This window comes from Rhincodon typus, chromosome 11, assembly GCF_021869965.1.
Source record: "Rhincodon typus isolate 14 chromosome 11, sRhiTyp1.1, whole genome shotgun sequence".
Taxonomy (NCBI): domain Eukaryota; kingdom Metazoa; phylum Chordata; class Chondrichthyes; order Orectolobiformes; family Rhincodontidae; genus Rhincodon; species Rhincodon typus.
In genome coordinates, this window is record NC_063342.1 from 16,971,350 (window position 1) to 16,989,146 (window position 17,797).

The 17,797-nt window shown below is 43.0% G+C and overlaps 1 protein-coding gene across 3 annotated transcripts in view; it reads right to left on the reverse strand.

Moving 5' to 3' along the window:
- erg (ETS transcription factor ERG) overlaps nt 1-17,797 on the reverse strand; it is a 256,741-nt gene that overhangs the window by 225,219 nt on the left and 13,725 nt on the right. The window lies entirely within an intron of this gene.

Genomic DNA, 17,797 nt, shown 5'->3' on the forward strand with positions numbered 1-17,797 from the left:
CCCACAGCACCTCATGGAAGCCAAGTCTTGAGTTGCTAGATCTGTTCAAAGTCTGTCCCATTTAGCATGGTGATAATGCCACGCAACACGATAAGGCAGTGTTTCATCTTCATAATGACTATGCAGCAGTCACTTTTACCAATACTGTCATGGATAGATGCATCTGCACCTGGCAGATCAGTGAGAATGAGGTGAAGTATGTTTTTCCCTTTCGTTGGCTCTGTCACCACCTGCCACAGACTCAGTCCAGCTGCTATGTCCTTTAGGACCCAACCAGCTTGATCAGTAGTACTGCTGCTGAGCCATCTTGGTGGTAAAACAGATGGTGGGAAAAGAGGGGAAAGGAAGGAATGTAGCAGCCTGGAGTAAAGCAAAAATAGAACTTGAGGGTGCAAAGAGCACAATAAAGAGAATATAGAAAAGGGAAGGAAAAGGGAAAACAGTGCAAAAATACTAATGAAGAGAAAAAGCACACGGCAAGAAAGAGTGCAACTGAGCAGTCACCACTGAGTGATAAAGCTCCCTTCTCCTACAGGGAAAAGTTGGGTTGATAATATTAATAGAGGTAATTATAACTAATTACTTTTTTTAATTATAAATACACTTCCCTGTATTCCTGTTGCAATTTACCAGATGTAACAATTCCCAGAATTTCATGTAATATTTAATGTGGAAGCTTTGTGCACCCAGCAACAACCCCAATGGGACATGTCATCTCACATTAAATTGATGGGCAACAATCTCAAGAAAATGTGTCCAGGTCTTATTTTTTGGGGAAGAAAATTTTACATTCCTCTCAATCATGGCAATTCTGGGTCTGTAGATTGTTTAAAGGGCAGAGATGACTTTTAGTAGAGTGATGTGCTCTTCCTGTTGGACGTGGGAGATCAGGGAGAATTTCAATATTCCTGGAGGTTATGTCTGCAGGCGCTGCGTTTGAATGCAAATCCTACCACATTGCTTGGATCTGTTGAAGCAGAGTTAGAGGCAATGAGGAATTTACAGGAACCAAGGGAGGAGATGGATAGCAGTTTTAGGAAGGTAGAAAAACTACAAATACAGTCAGTTCTGAGGAAGGGTCACTGGACCCGAAATGTTAACTCTGTTTTCTCCTCCACAGATGCTGCCAGACCTGCTGAGCTTTTCCAGCAACTTTGTTTTTGTTCCTGATTTACAACATCCGCAGTTCTTTTGGTTTTTATTTAATACAGTCAGGTAGTTGGGTTACTGCCAGGAAAGGTAGGCAGGAAGTGTAGGAGTCACCTGTAGCTATCCCCATCTCAAACAAGTATGCTGTTTTAGATACTGTAGGGGATGGTGGCATCTCAAGGGAATATATCACTGACAACCAGGTTTCTGGTACCATAGCTGGTGCTACCATAATGAGGGGTATGTCAGATTCCAAGCAATCAGTTGTAATAGGGGCCTCTCCAGACAGGGGCACAGACAGACATTTCTGTGGTCAATAGCAAGACATCAGAATGGTGTGTTGCCTCTTTGGTGCCAGGGTCAAGGATGTCTTGGAGAAGATGCAGAATAGTCTCAAAAGGGAGAGGCACCAGCAGCAGGTCATTGTACATATTGGTACCAACAACATAGGAAGAGAACAGGGCGAGGTTCTGCATAAAGAATATGGGAAATTAGGCAGGAGGTGGTGAGAAAAGAGGTACATATATCCCCTATGATATCCCCTTCTCACGTTCCCAAACATGCCAGAAGTTGATCTGCTTACCTGTCAGGCCTCTTGCATTGAAATAAATGCAGTTTAATTTATCAGTCCTACCTCATTGTCTGCCTTGCTCTTCTGTGCCTTGACTACTTAACTTGCTCCTCCTCTCAACTGTGCCAGTCTCAGATGTACCTCTTTTCTCACCACCTCCTGCCTAATTTCCCATATTCTTTATGCAGAACCTCGCCCTGTTCTCTTCCTATGTTGTTGGTACCAATATGTACAATGACCTGCTGCTGGTGCCTCTCCCTTTTGAGACTATTCTGCATCTTCTCCAAGACATCCTTGACCCTGGCACCAAAGAGGCAACACACCATTCTGATGTCTTGCTATTGACCACAGAAATGTCTGTCTGTGCCCCTGTCTGGAGAGGCCCCTATTACAATTGATTGCTTGGAATCTGACATACCCCTCATTATGGTAGCACCAGCTATGGTACCAGAAACCTGGTTGTCAGTGATATATTCCCTTGAGATGCCACCATCCCCTACAGTATCTAAAACAGCATACTTGTTTGAGATGGCGATAGCTACAGGTGACTCCTACAAAGATGAGGCTCAGGGAGGGGCAGCTTAATGTTCCAGCGTATAGGTGCTAGAGGAAGGACAGAAAGGGGGAAAAGAAAGGAAGGGGAGTGGCATTTTTGGTTAAGAATAACATTATGGCTGTACTTAAGGAGGATATTCCTGGGGGAATGTCCATGAAGTTATATGGGTTGAACTAAGAAATAAGAAAGGGATGGTCATTTTATTTGGAACATACCACTGTCTCCCTAATAAGAAATTGAGAAGCAATATGAAAGGAGATCTGTAAGAATAACAGGGTGGTAAAAGTAGGAGATTTTAACTTTCCAAACATAGACTGAGATTGCCATAAGGACTTGGATGGGGAGGAATTTGTTAAGTGTGTACAAGAAAATTTTCTGATTCGGTACGTGGATGTAACTGCTGGAGAAAGAGCAAAACTTTACCTTCTTTTGGGAAATAAGGCAGGGCAAGTGACTGAAGTGTCAGTGGGGGAGCACTTTAGGGCCAATAATCATTATTCTATTAGTTTTAAAATAGTTATGAAAAGGGATAGACCTAATCTAAATATTAAATTTCTAAATTGGAGAAAGGTCAATTTTGATGGTATTAGGCAGGAACTTTCAAAGTTGATTGAGAGAGGCTATTCACAGGTAAAGGGATGGTTGGAAAGTGGGAGGCCTTTGAAAATGAGATAATGAGTTCAAAGACAGTATGTTCCTGTTAGTGCAAAGGGCAAGGCTGGGATGTGTAGGGAATGCTGGATGACGAGAGAAATTGAGGCTCTGGTCAAGGAAAGGAAGGAGGCATTTGTTGGGTATAGACAGCTGGGTTTGAGTGAATCCCCAGAGCAGTATAAGGCAGTAGGATTATACTTAACAGGGAAATCAGGAGGACAAAAAATGGGACACGAGGTAACTTTAGCAAATAGGGTTAAGGAGAATCCAAAGTGATTCTACAAGTACATTAAGGACAAAAGAGTAACGAGGGAGAGAATAGGGCCCCTTAAAGATCAACAAGGCCACCTATGTGTGGAACCACAGGAGATGGGTGAGATACTAAATGAGCATTTTCCATCAGTATTTACTGTGGAGAAGCTAGGGAAATTGTAGAAATAAACAGTGATATGTTGAATAGTGTCCATATTACAGAAGGGGAGGTGTTGGATGTCTTAAAACGCATAAAGGTGGCTAAATTCTCAGGACTTTATGGGAAACTAGGGAAGTGATCGCTGGGCCTGTTGCTGAGATATTTGTATCATCGATAGCCACAGCTGAGGTGCCAGAAGACTGGAGAGTGGCTAATATGATGCCATTAATTAAGAAAGGTAAGGAAAAGCCAGGGAGCTATAGATCGGTTAGCTTGACGTCAGTGATGGGTAAGTTGTTGCAGGGGATTCTGAGGGTCAGGATTTATATGCATTTGGAAAGGCAAGGACTGATTAGGGATAGTCAACATGGCTTTATGTCTGGGAAATCAAGTCTCACTAACTTGATTGAGTTTGCTTGAATAAATGACAAGAAGATTGATGAAGGCAAGGTGGTGAATGTTGGGTATATGGACTTCAGCTAGGCATTTGACAAGGTTCGGCATGGTAGACTGGTTAGTAAGGTTAGATCACAGGGGATCCAGGGGAGGCTCACAAATTGGATAAAAAATTAGCTTGAAGATACGAGACAGAGAGTGGTGGTGGAGGTTTGTTTTTTGGACTGGAGGCCTGTGACCAGTGATGTGCCATAAGGATTGGTGTTGGATCCACTGCTTTTCGCTGTTTATTTAAATGATTTAGATGTGAATATAGGAGGTCCGGTTAGTAAATGTGCTGATGACACCAAAATTGGTGGTGTAGTGGACAGCGAAGAAGTTTATCTCAAAGTACAATGGGACCGCAAACAGATGGACCAAGGAGTGGCAGATGGAGTGTAATTTAGATACATGTGAGGTGTTGCAATTTGGTAAGGCAAATCAAGGTAGGACATATACAGTTAATGGTAGGGCCCTTGGGAGTGTTGCCAAACAAAGAGACCTTGGGGACAAAAACAGAGGTAGCTGGGGCAGGTCTGGCAGCATCTGTGAAGAAAAATCAGAGTTAGTGTTTCAGGTCTGGTGAAGCGTCACCGGACTCGAAATGCTAACTCTGATTTTTCTTCACAGATGCTGCCAGACCTGCTGAGCTTTTCCAGCAACTTCTGTTTTTGTTCCTTATTTACAGCATCCGCAGTTCTTCTGTGTTTTTTTAAAGAGACCTTGGGGTGCGAGTTCATAGTTCTTTGAAAGTGGAGTTGCAGGTAGACAAAGTGGTGAAGATGGCGTTTGGTACATTCGCCTTCATTGGCCAGTGCATTGAATGTAGGAGTTGGGAGGTCATTTTGTGGTGTTCTGAGGAAGGGTCACCGTACCCAAAATGTTAACTCTGATTTTTCTTCACAGATGCTACCAGATCTGCTGTGTTTTACCAGCAACTTCTGTTTTTGTTCCTGATTTACAGCATCACAGTGCTTTCAGTTTTTATTTAGTGCAGGACATTGGTTAGGCCACTTTTGGAATGTTGCATTCAAATCTGGCCTCCTTTCAATAGGTAAGATGCTGGTAAACTTGAAATGGTTCAGAAAAGATTTACAAGGATATCGCCAGGATTGGAGGGTTTGAGGTATAGGTAGAGACTGAATAGGCTGGGGCTATTTCCCTGGAGCATCTGAGGCCCAGGTGTGAACTTAGGGAGGTTTATAAAATCGTGAGGGGCATGGATAGGGTGAATAGCTAAAGTCTTTTTCCCAGGTTAGTGAAGTCCAAAACTTGAGGGCGTTGGTTTAAGGTGAGAGGGGTAAGATTTAAAAGGGACCTGAGGGGCAACCTTTTCATGCAAAAGGTGGTGCGTGTATAGAATGAGCTGCCAGAGGAAGTGGTGGAGGCTGGTACAATTACGTCATTTAAAAGGCATCTGGATGGGTACATGAATAGGAATGGTTTAGAGGGATGTGGGCCAAATGCTAGCAAATGGGATTGGATCAGTTTAGGATATCTGATTAGCATCCAGGTTGGACGAAGGGTCTGTTTCCATGCTGTGTAACTCTCTGACTCTATGTTGACCCTGTTCAGTGTTCCCAAATAGTCATAACTTACTGACACTCACTGTTACAGTTCACATCTACCAACCACCAGCCCAGCAAGATTTTACACATTCACAAGCGCTGAGATGGGGGTATGGTTGGGGAATGGAATTTGTCAAAAGGAAGATTTCATCAGTATAAAACAGAAGGATTTAAATTCACTAGCACCTATTTTCAGGGTGGATCTGAGTGCCACAAAAGGCAGTCCCAAGGGACCATCTCAGTTCTTCCCTTCATCACATCAACAGGCTGCAAGAGCCAGTTAGACTTGCCAGTCCAAAACTCATAAATTTTGACTCTCTAGCGCTGGAGAATGAAGGAGGAAGCTGATTGGGAGGAAAGCAATGAACTTTGTCCAGTATTATTACAGAAAGCAGAGAACTCATTGAGGTAATAAGAAATGTGCCTGATGTTGTCTTCAGTGGCCCTCTCTAGCGCCTTTCAGGACTTCAGCTAGGCTTTTGACAAGGTTCTGCATGGTAGACTGGTTAGTAAGGATATGTCACAGGGGATCCAGAGGGAGCTCGCAAATTGAATACAAAATTGGCTACAATAAAGGGCTACTACACATAGTACTGTAGACCGGGGAAAACTAGTCACAGCTCATGTTGCACATGTTCTGGTTGGCCTTAATGGATCTAGGAAACAGCTCCTCAAGTAAGCATAAAACCTTAATTTGAATATTGAAATGAAAACTGATTATTTAGGTGACCACCTTGGTGGCCCAAAGTAAGGCTCCAAAGAATTTAGTGGTGGTCAATTGAGCATAAGCATAATCTTGCTAAATTTATCATTCCTGTGTCCATTTTACAACCATAAAGTAGGCAGACTAATGCTGCATTTCTGTTTTGACATTTCCATGTATTTTCCTTGAATGGAGATTATGTCCCTTTTAAAGGATGTGTTGGCTTAGGTGGGTTGGTCATGCTAAATTGCCCATAGTGTCCAAGATGTGCAGGCTAGATGGAAGTATAGGGTTACTGGGATAGGGTTGATGTGGTGGGTTTGTGTCAGATGCTCCTTGGAGGGTCAGTGCGGACATGATGGGCTGAATGGCCTGATTCCACATTATAAGGATTCTATGATTTCTTTTAAAAAAATCTGATGTGCTTTTCCTCTTAATCTGGGACACTGAAAAACAGAGAAAGGCTTGCATTTATTCAATATATTTCACAACTTCAGGATGTGCTAATAGCGTTTAGGCCAACTAAGTGCTTTTGAAGTACAGGCACTTTGATGCAATATGGGAACTGTTACATTTTGCTCACAACAAGGTCCAACTAGGAGATAATGGCATGATGATCTGTTTTAGTGCTGTCAGTTAAATGATAAACATTATTCAAAACTCCTCTGTTCTTCTTTCCATAACATTATATGATACTTTACATGTTATATTACCAGTTGAACAGTTTAACACCTGAGCCATAACACAGCCTTTCCCTCAGTACAGTACTGAACTGTCAGTATAGGTTTAGTCAAGTCTCTGGGAACCGTCTTAAAACCACAAAACAAAAACCAAAAGAACTGCAGAACTACGGGGTCATTGGAATCGAAATATTAACTCTGATTTCTTTTCATAGATGCTGTCAGACCTACTGAGCTTTTCCATCAACTTCTGTTTTCATTTCTTAAAACCACAAACTCTAATTCACAACTGAGTGTCACCATGAATGCAATCTGAACCCTTTGATTAAATGAACAAGAATCATACCGCTGCACTGAGAGGTAGTGGCATACTTGTAATCCAAGGCCTTGACTTCGTTCAAATCCCGACAGCAGCTGGGAAAATTCAAGTCCAATTTATAAAACTGTCTCTATAATGTTAATGATCAAACTATCATCAATTGTTGTAAAGCCAATCGGTCATTCAAGGTCATTTGGGAAGGACATCTGCCATCTTTACCCAGTCTGGTCTACATATGATTCCAGATCCATGGCAATGTGTTTGATTCTTAACTTCCCTCTGAAATGGTCCTAGCCAACCACTTAGCTCAGGGGTATTTATTGATGAGCAAATAAGTTCATGAATAGGAAGAGTTTGGAGGGATATGGGACAAGTGCAGGCAGGTTGGGCTAGTTTAGTTTGGGAACATGGTTGGTGTGGACTAATTGAACTGAAGGATCTGTTTCCATGCTGTATGAATCTATGACCCTAAATGTTGGCCTTGCCCACATCCCACTAAACAATTAATTTTAAATAAACACAGAAGGCCATTCAGTTTGTTACGCCTGATCTTTGACAAATCCACCCAAAAACTAGACTACCTTGTACTTTCTCCATTATCCTGCTCTATCGCCCTCTCCATTTCTAGCCTGGAAGTCGCTTGAGAACTTTCTTCCACTCTCATTATAAACAAAGCTTTCTAGATCATAACAGCTCCTTGTGCAAAAAAAAATTCCATCTTCTCATTGGGTCTTTTCTCATCAATTACCTGTTACTATAAACTGTGTCTTCTAGTTGCTGACTCAATAGGAATAATGTCTGCTTATTTGTGTCTTCATTGACCCAATTTAATGTCCATGCCCTGACTAAATTCCCCATTTTATTTTGTCACTGAATGACATAATACACTCTTCAAAAGCTCACTAACATTCCTAGAGTTAGAAACTTGAAATGGTACTTCTTCCCCCACCATCAATCAGGGTCTACCTTGGTGGATCATCACTGGGTATAGTACCTGAACATAGCAGATCACAGCTCCCACCAATGAACATGGCAAACTCCTTCAAACCATAGGAGCAAATTATCTGCAGGTGCTGGAATCTGTACTGAAAATAAAAAGTGCTGGAAATCACAGCAGGTCAGGCAGCATCCATGGAGAGAGAGAGTAAGCTAATGTTTCAAGTCTAGATGTCTCTTCATCGGAGCTCCATGGATGCTGCCCGACCTACTGTGATTTCCAGCATTTTTTTGTTATTTTCAGTACAGATTCCAGCATCCACAGTAATTCGCTCCTACTTTGTGCTTAATCAAGTGCCACATCTTTTTAAGGAAGAAGTTTTGATCTTCCCTCCTTCAAACTGCCTGGCTCACTAAAGCTGATATCAGCAGCTAATCTATGGAAGTCATTGCTGGAAAAATGCAGAATATCGACCACATCCTCTCCTCTTGCCGACCCTGTCAACATAGCAACTATAGTAAAACAAATAGAAGCATTGACAGAGGCTGTTACTGAGTGGAATGGAGACCTGGTCAGAGCAAACATCTGGTACCCTTCCAGTCAGTGAAAACCACATGGAGATGTGACAATTTTGAGGGACCTATTTTACTTATTTTTTTTTCAGGAAAAACGTGGTTTTCTCTCTGTGTTCTTCTGATGCATATTTGCCTGTTTTTTGATTATTAGTTATTGAACTGTTCTTACAGTAAAATTCCAGGCAAAAACCCAGCAATGCTTCGTCAAACAGCGAAGATAAAGCCAAGTTCCAGCCAGTAGAAACGGTATCTGTCATTTGAACGCGCAGTCCGCATTGCCAGACTGGGTTTGCTTTCTGTTCAAAAGATACCTCAACGAAATCCAATGGCAGTTCTAAAACGAAAATAAATTCCAAGACTCGTTCCAACGTAAACAGTGAGTTTATTTCAGGAGTGGGCAGGAGGGTTTCAGTGGTTCGAGTGTATTTTTTGAACGGGGGAGTTTGGGTGTTCCCTATTTAGCGGTGTGTTATCCGCATTGCAACACAGTGACAGTGCAAAGGGGGGGTTCTGGCGAAATGGTAATACAATACAGTAATCGAGGCGTGTTTCCTGCTTTCTCAGATGCTTCCAGTGTATAAGGGATATTCGCTGCAATAATGGAAGGTTGTGTGTTATAATCGGCCTTCGAGGGCATCGATTTCAAAGGTTTAAGTGAATATCTCTTATTTTGCATTCATAAAATGACCTGACAATGGAAACCAGAGGAGATTTGAACTCTGCAAAGATGCACATCCTGAGTCGCTACGGTCAACTCACCAATACAGAGCACCTGACAGTGCCGCTAGATCACAGTTAAAGTGTTTGTCGTTACATTTGCCTCTTTAATGCGGATATTCGTTATGATTTAAGCATGTGTGGTTCCCCTTATCACTCTTTTCCAAATCTAACTGTAGGCCACTCCCTATTTCAAGGATGAATCTGCGTTTTTGTTGTTAATATTTTAAATCTGTTCGAATTCGGTCTGTCAACACATCAAAACGCAGGCTCCCCGTCAAACCCTGGCTCCCCGTTAAGCCCTGGTTCCTCGTTTAACCCTGACTCCCCGTTAAGCCCTGGTTCCCCGTTAAACCGTGGCTCCCCGTTAAGCACTGGCTCACCAGCATCACTCAGGGATTTCTAAGCAGACGGTGCTTTTCAGTAACTGTCAGAGGTACCGGTGTTTTCTTTTCCTAGAGTCCAGGCACTGAGAGTTCCAGATAGCCCTTGCGAATTTGATATTCGCACCCACAAAGGGCTAATCCGGGAGTGACAGAATCTGGGAGAGGAATAACCAGAGGTAGACATAATATTACGTCCTCACCCAGCCCTGTAACTGAAGGGTGAACTGACCCAGACAATATCAGGAGCAGCGTGAAAAGTGCAGCAGAAGTCATTGATCAATGTGAATCCAACTTGAGGAAACAGTTGGGAATATTTTAGAAGGTGGAACATTTCCCCGTGAGCTGGTGATGTGGATTTTTCTCTTGTTTGACTTTTAAAACATATTAATTTTATTTTAATGGATTGACAACTGATAGACGACGAAAGCATGTCTGATCATAAATGGAAGCTGTTGTCTGTCGTTTTCCAGCCGTTTGTGATGGAGTGCCGCTAGTTTTGTTTCGCTTCAGAGTGTATGAGTCTGAAACCGCTCCAAGAGGCACTGCGGCCTGCTCGGGTACCGGTTACACCAGCACTTGCGGTGTTCCGTAATACTGTTTTGTGGTCTACTGTGAGGCTGATGATAACAGTGGCTATTTTAGCATCAGCCTCAGCAGTGAAGCTGGAGGCAATAGACACGCTAATAGTCATGGAATTTTCTAAATACACAGTGATCACATTAAAAGCTATAAAATCCTGGGACTATGTTATGGAAAAGAACAGCCACTTACTGGGAAATTGGGCAATAATGGGGAAAGATGTGCGTGTTTGCTAGAAGTTTTGCAATGTCAAGCACTGTTTTTACAAAAGATGAAGCGTGACATTGAAACAGCAAATTTAAAATAGGCTGTTTCTGAGTGTTTTCAATGGCGTCCGTTTTAAACAAATATAACGTTTGTTTCAAATCTCCTATACGCCAGAGTTTAACGCCCATCTGCTTCATTATGTGGTCATCAGTGTGAGAGATGCACTGTCGGAAATGCTCCAATACACTGCACCGACTGAGTAACAAGTTGGCCCCACACTCTGAAGCCTTAATTCCCAATGTGCCATTCTGAATAGTTGTCTCATGAAATCCCACCGTGAAATTAAAACAAAACGCTCACCTAATTTCCTGAATGTTCAAGACCACTTGCAAGCAGGCCATTCATAGAATGATTAAATTGTTACAGCCTGAAGGAAGCCATTCGGCCTGTCGTACCTGTTACTGGCTTTCCCAATGACCGTTACATTTAATGCCATTTTCCTGTCTGCCCTTTTAACTCCGCATATTGTTCCTTTTCAAATACCCATGGGATTCCCTTTGAGTCCCCACCACACTATCAGCCGTGCATGCCAAATCCAATATAATCGCTGCGTGAAAAAATTTTTCACTTTTGCTACGTTTGCTTTAAAACTGTGAATCCTATCTCGAGCCTTTCAGGATTAGAATGGTGTAAACCCGAAACGCCGACTTTTCTGTCCCTCTGATGCTGCTTGATCTGCTGCGTTCCTGCAGCTCTACACTGTATTCATGATGTGGAGGTGCCGGTGTTGGACTGGTGTGGACAAGGTCAGAAATCACACGTCACCAGGTTAGATTCCAACAGATTTATTTGAAAAAAGCAAAAGCTTTCGGAGCGTAGCCCCTTGGTCAGGTGAAGTAAGAAAGAAACACACAGAACACAGAACTTATAAGTAAAGGATCAAAGGGTCACACAACTGATGAGGATGTAGTAAACAAACCTAAGATGCTGTTAAATCCTTAATCAGTTAGAAGGCTTTTTTTGGTTCAAAAAAGCTTTTGTTTTCAAATAAACCTGTTGGAGCCTAACTTGATAATGTGTGTTTTCTGAGGAAGGGTCACCTGACCCGAAACGTTAACTCTGTTTTTTCCTTCACAGATGCTGCCAGACCTGCTGAGCTTTTCCGGCAACTTTGTTTTTGTTCCTGATTCACAGCATCCGTAGTTCTTTCAGTTTTATGTGTGTTTTCTGACCCTGTCCACGCTGTGTTGACCCAGGATTATAAATATATTTTCATTATTTGTTTTGTCCCTGCCTATCACCATGTTGAACAACTCAATCAGGCCTCCCTTCAGCCTTCCCTTCAACAAAATGTTTCTAACTGTCCGAGGCTGTGCCAATGCTCCGATTAGTATTCCGTTGGTGGTGTGACGAGTCAGCTAGATGTCAGTAGGCAGGGAATTGCTCTAAGCCTCAGTATGTTAGAGCTCTTGACCCGCCCTCTTGCCTCTCCCGTCTATGCAGTGACCTATTGGGGTGTGCGTGGATCTATGGGTTTGCAGGAAAAGTTGGAATGAGAGGACTGAATTTAGCCCCTAGCATGTTCTCAGTATGGTCACTTAGCCTCTAACTCTCCAGGTTACTTCTTACTATACAAATGTGGCCAAGACATTAAAGGTGTTCCAGCAGGGGTCAACAACTCATGAGGGTTCAGGCAAAATAGGGTCATAGAGCTGTACAGCACAGAAACAGACACTACAGTCCAACTTGTCCATACCAACCAGATATCCTAATTTAATCTAATCCCATTTGCCAGCCTTTGGTCTATATCCCTTTAAATCTTTCCAATTCATTTACTCATCCAGATGCTTTTTAAATATTGTAATTGTACCAGCCTCCACCACTTCCTCTGGCAGCTCATTCCATATACATAGCACCCTCTGTGTGAAAAAGCTGCCCCTTAGGTCCCTTTTATATCTTTCCCCTCTCACTTTAAACCTATACCCTTGGACTTCCCTACCCTAGAGAAAAGACCTTAGCAATTCACTCTATCTATTCCCTTCATGATTTTATAAATTCTATAAGGTCGCCCCTCAGCCTCCGAAGCTCCAGGGACAATAGCCCCAGTCTATTCAGCCTCTCCTTGTAGCTCAAACCCTCCAACCCTGGCAACATCCATGTAAATCTTTTCTGAACCCATTCAAGTTTCACAACATCCTTCCTATAGCAGAGAGACCAGACTTGAACGCAGTATTCCAAAAGTGGCCTCATCAATGTTCTGTACAGCCGCAACATGATCTCACAACTCCTATACTCAATGCACTGACCAATAAAGGCAGTGCACCAAATGCCTTCTTCACTGTCCTGTCCACCTGTGACTCCACTTTAGACAGAATAGGATGTCATTCACACTAGAGAAATTTCATTAAAAATAAATTGCAAAAAACGAACAACTCTATCCTTTACTAGAATTTTTCTGTGTAAAAAATAGCTAGAAGTATCTGACAGACCAGGCAGTATCTCTGGAAAGAGAGAAACATGAACTCTGTGTCCCACAAATGACCTTTATCCTGATGAGTATTTACAGCATTTTCTGTTTTTATTTCAGATTTCCAACATTGACGGTATTTGTTGTTTTATGAATACTGTGAGATTGCTAGCGAAATCCATTTGCTCTCTTTAACCAATCACATGAGAGAGAACAGTTAGGAACGGGTCTAGTGCCAGCCCACTGCAAGATGGACTGTGAACAGAACGCAAGGACATAGGGGCTATTTATTCTATTACTCCCCCGGGCAGGGAGAGTTAGGTTGTATCTGACTGATGGAAATGTTAACAATGCCATTGTGCTTAATGGTTTTATTTGACAACAAGAGACTTCCCTTCCTCACAGTGGCCAGTGTCAGAGTATATGTGCAGTATTTCAGGAACAATCTAAATCATCATGAGGAAGTTGGGGCGGGGTGTGGGGTGCAGTGGTGGAGATCACCAACATCTTCACTAAAAATCTCTCTCTTTCTGTCAATTAAGTAGCATGTAACCAAGAGTATGCATGTTAGATGTGAGCTGTGAAATAATAAAGGTAGTTTATTCTGACAGCTGTGAGTGCCTCTGTCATGGTTAACAGGCTAGTGTAAACTGACTGTGCAGACAGTAAGTTTGCATCAAACTGGTTGCAGTACTGTATGTTCAAGGGCAGTTACAATTTACTTATGACCTGGTATTGAATGCTGCCTAAGAGCTGTGGTGTCAACTGTCAGAAATACCTCTCTAGCATCAATACAGGTGTGGGAGCTGCAAGCTGGCCCCTTTGCATTTCTGCTGTGAAAAGTTAATTGCACATATAGAAGTTTATAAAATCATGAGGGTAGGTGTCTTTTCCCTTGGATGGGGGATTTCAAGACTATGGGGGCACATTTTAGAGGAGAGAGAGTCAGCCATCAACAGCAGCAGAATTGTACTCCAGCACAATCTGTAACTTCATGGCCCAGCATATCCCCCACTCAACCATTACCATCTAGCCAGGGGATCAACCCTGGTTCAATGGAGAGAGCAGGAGGGCATGCTAGGAGCAGCACCAGGCACACTGAAGGTGAGGTATCAACCTGGTGAAGCCACCAAACAGGACTACTTGCACGCCAAACAGCAAAAGCAGCAAGTGATAGACAGAACTAAATGATCTCACAACCAACGGATCAGATCTAAGCTCTGCACGCCTGCCACATCCAGTCGTGAATGGAGGTGGACAATTAAATAACTCACTGAAGGAGGAGGCTCCACAAATATCCTCATTCTCAGTGATAGAAGAGCCCAGCATATCTGTGCAAAAGATAAGCATTTGCAGCAATCTTCAGCCAGAAGTGCCGAGTGGATGATCCATCCCGGCCTCCTCCAGTGGTCCCAAGCATTACAGATACCAGTCTTCAGTCAATTTAATTCACTCCACGTGATATCAAGAAACGGTTGGAGACACTAGATACTGCAAAGGCTACGGGCCCTGACAACATTCTGGCAACACTACTGAAGGCTTGTGCTCCAGAACTTGCCGCTCCCCTAGCCGAACTGTTTCAATACAGTTGCAACACCGGTATCTAGCCGGCAATGTGGAAAATTGCCCAAGTATGTCCTGTACACAAAAAGCAGGACAAATCCAACCCGGCCAATTACCACCCCATCAGTCTATTCTCAATCATCAGGAAAGTGATGGAAGGTGTCAGTGACAGTGCTATCAAGCAGCACCTGCTCAGCAATAACCTGCTCAGTGATGCCGAGTTTAGGTTCCACCAGGGCCACTCAGCCCCTGACCTCATTACAGCCTTGGTTCAAACATGGACAAAAGAGCTGAATTCCAGAGATGAGGTGAGGGTGACAGCCCATGACATCAAGGCTGCATCCAACCAAGTGTGGCATCAAGGAGTCCTAGCAAAACTGGAATTAATGGGTATCAGGGGACAAACTCTCCCATGGTTGGAGTCATACCTGACACATAGGAAGATGGTCGTGGTTGTTGGAAGTCAATCATCTCAGCTCCAAGACATCTCTGCAGGAGTTCCTCAGGTTAGTGTCCTCGGCCCAACCATCTTCAGCTGCTTCATCAATGACCTTCCTCCATTATAAGTTCAGAAGTGGGGATGTTCGCTGATGACTGCACAATGTTCAGCATCATTCGTGACTCTTCAGATACTGAAGCAGTCATGTTCAAATGCAACAAGATCTGGACAATATCCAGGCTTGGGCTGACAAGTGGCAAGTGACATTCGTGCCACACAAATGCTAGGCTATAACCATCACCAATTAGAGACAATCTAACCACCACCCCTTGACATTCAACGGTGTCACCATCACTGAATCCCCCACTATCAACATCCTGAGGGTTATCATTGCCCAGAAACTCAACTGGACTCACCACATAAACACAGTGGCTGCAAAAGCATTGCCAGAAGCTAGGAATACTGCAGCAAGTAACTCACCTCCTGATTCCTCAAAACCTGTCCACCATCTATAAGGCACAGTTCAGGAGTGTAATGGAATATTCCCCACTTGCCTGAATGAGTACAGCCCCAAAAACACTCAAGAAGCTTGACACCATCCAGGACAAAGCAGCCCACTTGATCGGCCCTACATCTACAAGCATCCACTCCCTCCACCACCGACGCTCAGTAGCAGCAGTGTGTACTATCTACAAGATGCATTGAAGAAATTCACCAAAGATCCTCAGACAGCACCTTCCAAACACATGACCCCTTCCATCTGGAAGGACAAGTGCAGCAGATATATGGGAACACCACCACCTCCAAGTTCCCCTCCAAGCCACTCACCATCCTGACTTGGAAATATATCACCGTTTCTTCACTGTCCCTGGATCACAATCCTGGAATTCTCCCCCTAATAGCATTGTGGGTCAACCGACAGCTGCTGGACTGCAACGGTTCAAGAAGGCAGCTCCTTACCACCTTCTCAAGGGCAACTAGGGATGGGCAATAAATGCTCGCCAGCCAGTGACACCCACGTCCCACAAATGAATAGAAAGAAAAGACAAGACAAGCAATCTTTTTTTCACAAAGCGTGGTTCACCTGTGGAAACACTTCCTGAAGGAGTGGTGGATGTGTTTACAAGACACATGGATATATACATGAATAGGAAAGGTTTGGAGTGATATGGGCCAGGAGCAGGCAGGTGGGGCTAGTTTAGTTTGGGATTATGTTTGGCATGGACTGGTTGGACTGAAGGGTCTGTTTCCGTGCTGTATGGCTCTATGATTTCTATGTCTGATTTCTAATCAAATGTACATTAGATAATGAAGTTTGCTCGAAAGATGTGGCAACACAAAGTAGTCATTTGAGATATCTATGTTATGTAAGGAAAGGGATAAATGTTTTCAATATGATGATATATGGATAAATGTTCTGTTTGCCGTAATGGAGGTCCCAGAGACAACCCTGAAATCTCTGTGCACAGTTAGCTGTCCCGAGGTCAGATAGCAATGGTAACTTTTCCAATGAATGTCTCTCCTCTCGGACTAGCAAAAGGCAAATCAACCTGGATTTACACTCTGTCTGGGACCTGCTTATTATGGGTGTGAAGATCAGGCTGATGTAGGATTAAGATAATATAGGCTGAGCTACCGAAGAAAAACATATCTTTTGAACGATATACCCAAGCATGAAGTCAGCTTGTCTTTAGGAGAGAAAATCGTACAGGGAGTACTATGAATACATTTTCGAGATTATGGTGAGATTATAAATGTTCATTTGAAACTTCACAGTCCATTTACCCTGTGAATACACCCACCTTGGTGTTTCATCAATCTGACCTCACAGATCAACACTTGCATTGCTCTAGTAGACGTAGCATTGCAGTAAGGTTGTAATGTTTAAATGCTAATTTGATCTGATTTTTTTAAGTACAGAAAGTGCTGGAGAAACTCACTAGGTCTGGCAGCATCCGTGTCGAGAGAACCACCTGCTAACTTATCTGTCCTGTTAAAGCCAATGCCCTAAAAGGAAAAACTCAAGTAATTGTAGCTAGCTATGTACTTTGAGGCCATTGAAGGTCGAGTACAGCTTTATGTTTCAAACTCTGATCAATAATTGTCTTTCTATAACTTTGCTTTGATAATAAAATGGGACCGTCTTAAGTTTGATATCTGGTATGTTTGACGTTTCCTATAATGGATATGTACCAGGCCACCTGTACAATCTCCCTGGTATTGCTCATGTCCAGTTTTTAAAAATGTGCCATACAATGCTGGAATAGCAAGTTAATAAACTGAAGTCAAATCAGGTACAAAAAAGAGAAATGAAGAGAGGGAGAAATTAGATTAAGAAAGGAAATGGGACAGGGAAAGACAAAAAGAACATTTTAATAGTTTCTGAAAACAACCTAGCGCCCGCAAAGGTGAAATATTGTAGACTAGTTGGACCAAAGGATCTGATTCCATGCTTTATGACTCTAAGACTGTATCATCTATCTGCTTTGTGAGTTTCCCATTTGGAAGGCCACGTCAGGACCATCAACCTGCCTATTATGGGGGCCCTTACTCCAGGAAAAAGCAGATCTAACTTTCGAAGGTGGATTTCATTCATATTTATGGGCAGATTGAATGATTTCTTGCTGCCCATGGGAAGGCTAACAGCAAGCTTCTATTTGTGTAGGCTAACGAGACATCCAGCAATCTGTGGCTATTCACTACTCAAATGTTCTCTCTTCCTCACCACATATTGCCAATTTGATTTACCTCTCGGAGATAGTAGAAACTGCAGATGCTGGAGAATCTGAGATAACAAGGTGTAGAGGTGGATGAACACAGCAGGCCAAGCAGCATCATAGGAGCAGGAAGGCTGACGTTTCGGGCCTAGACCCTTCATCA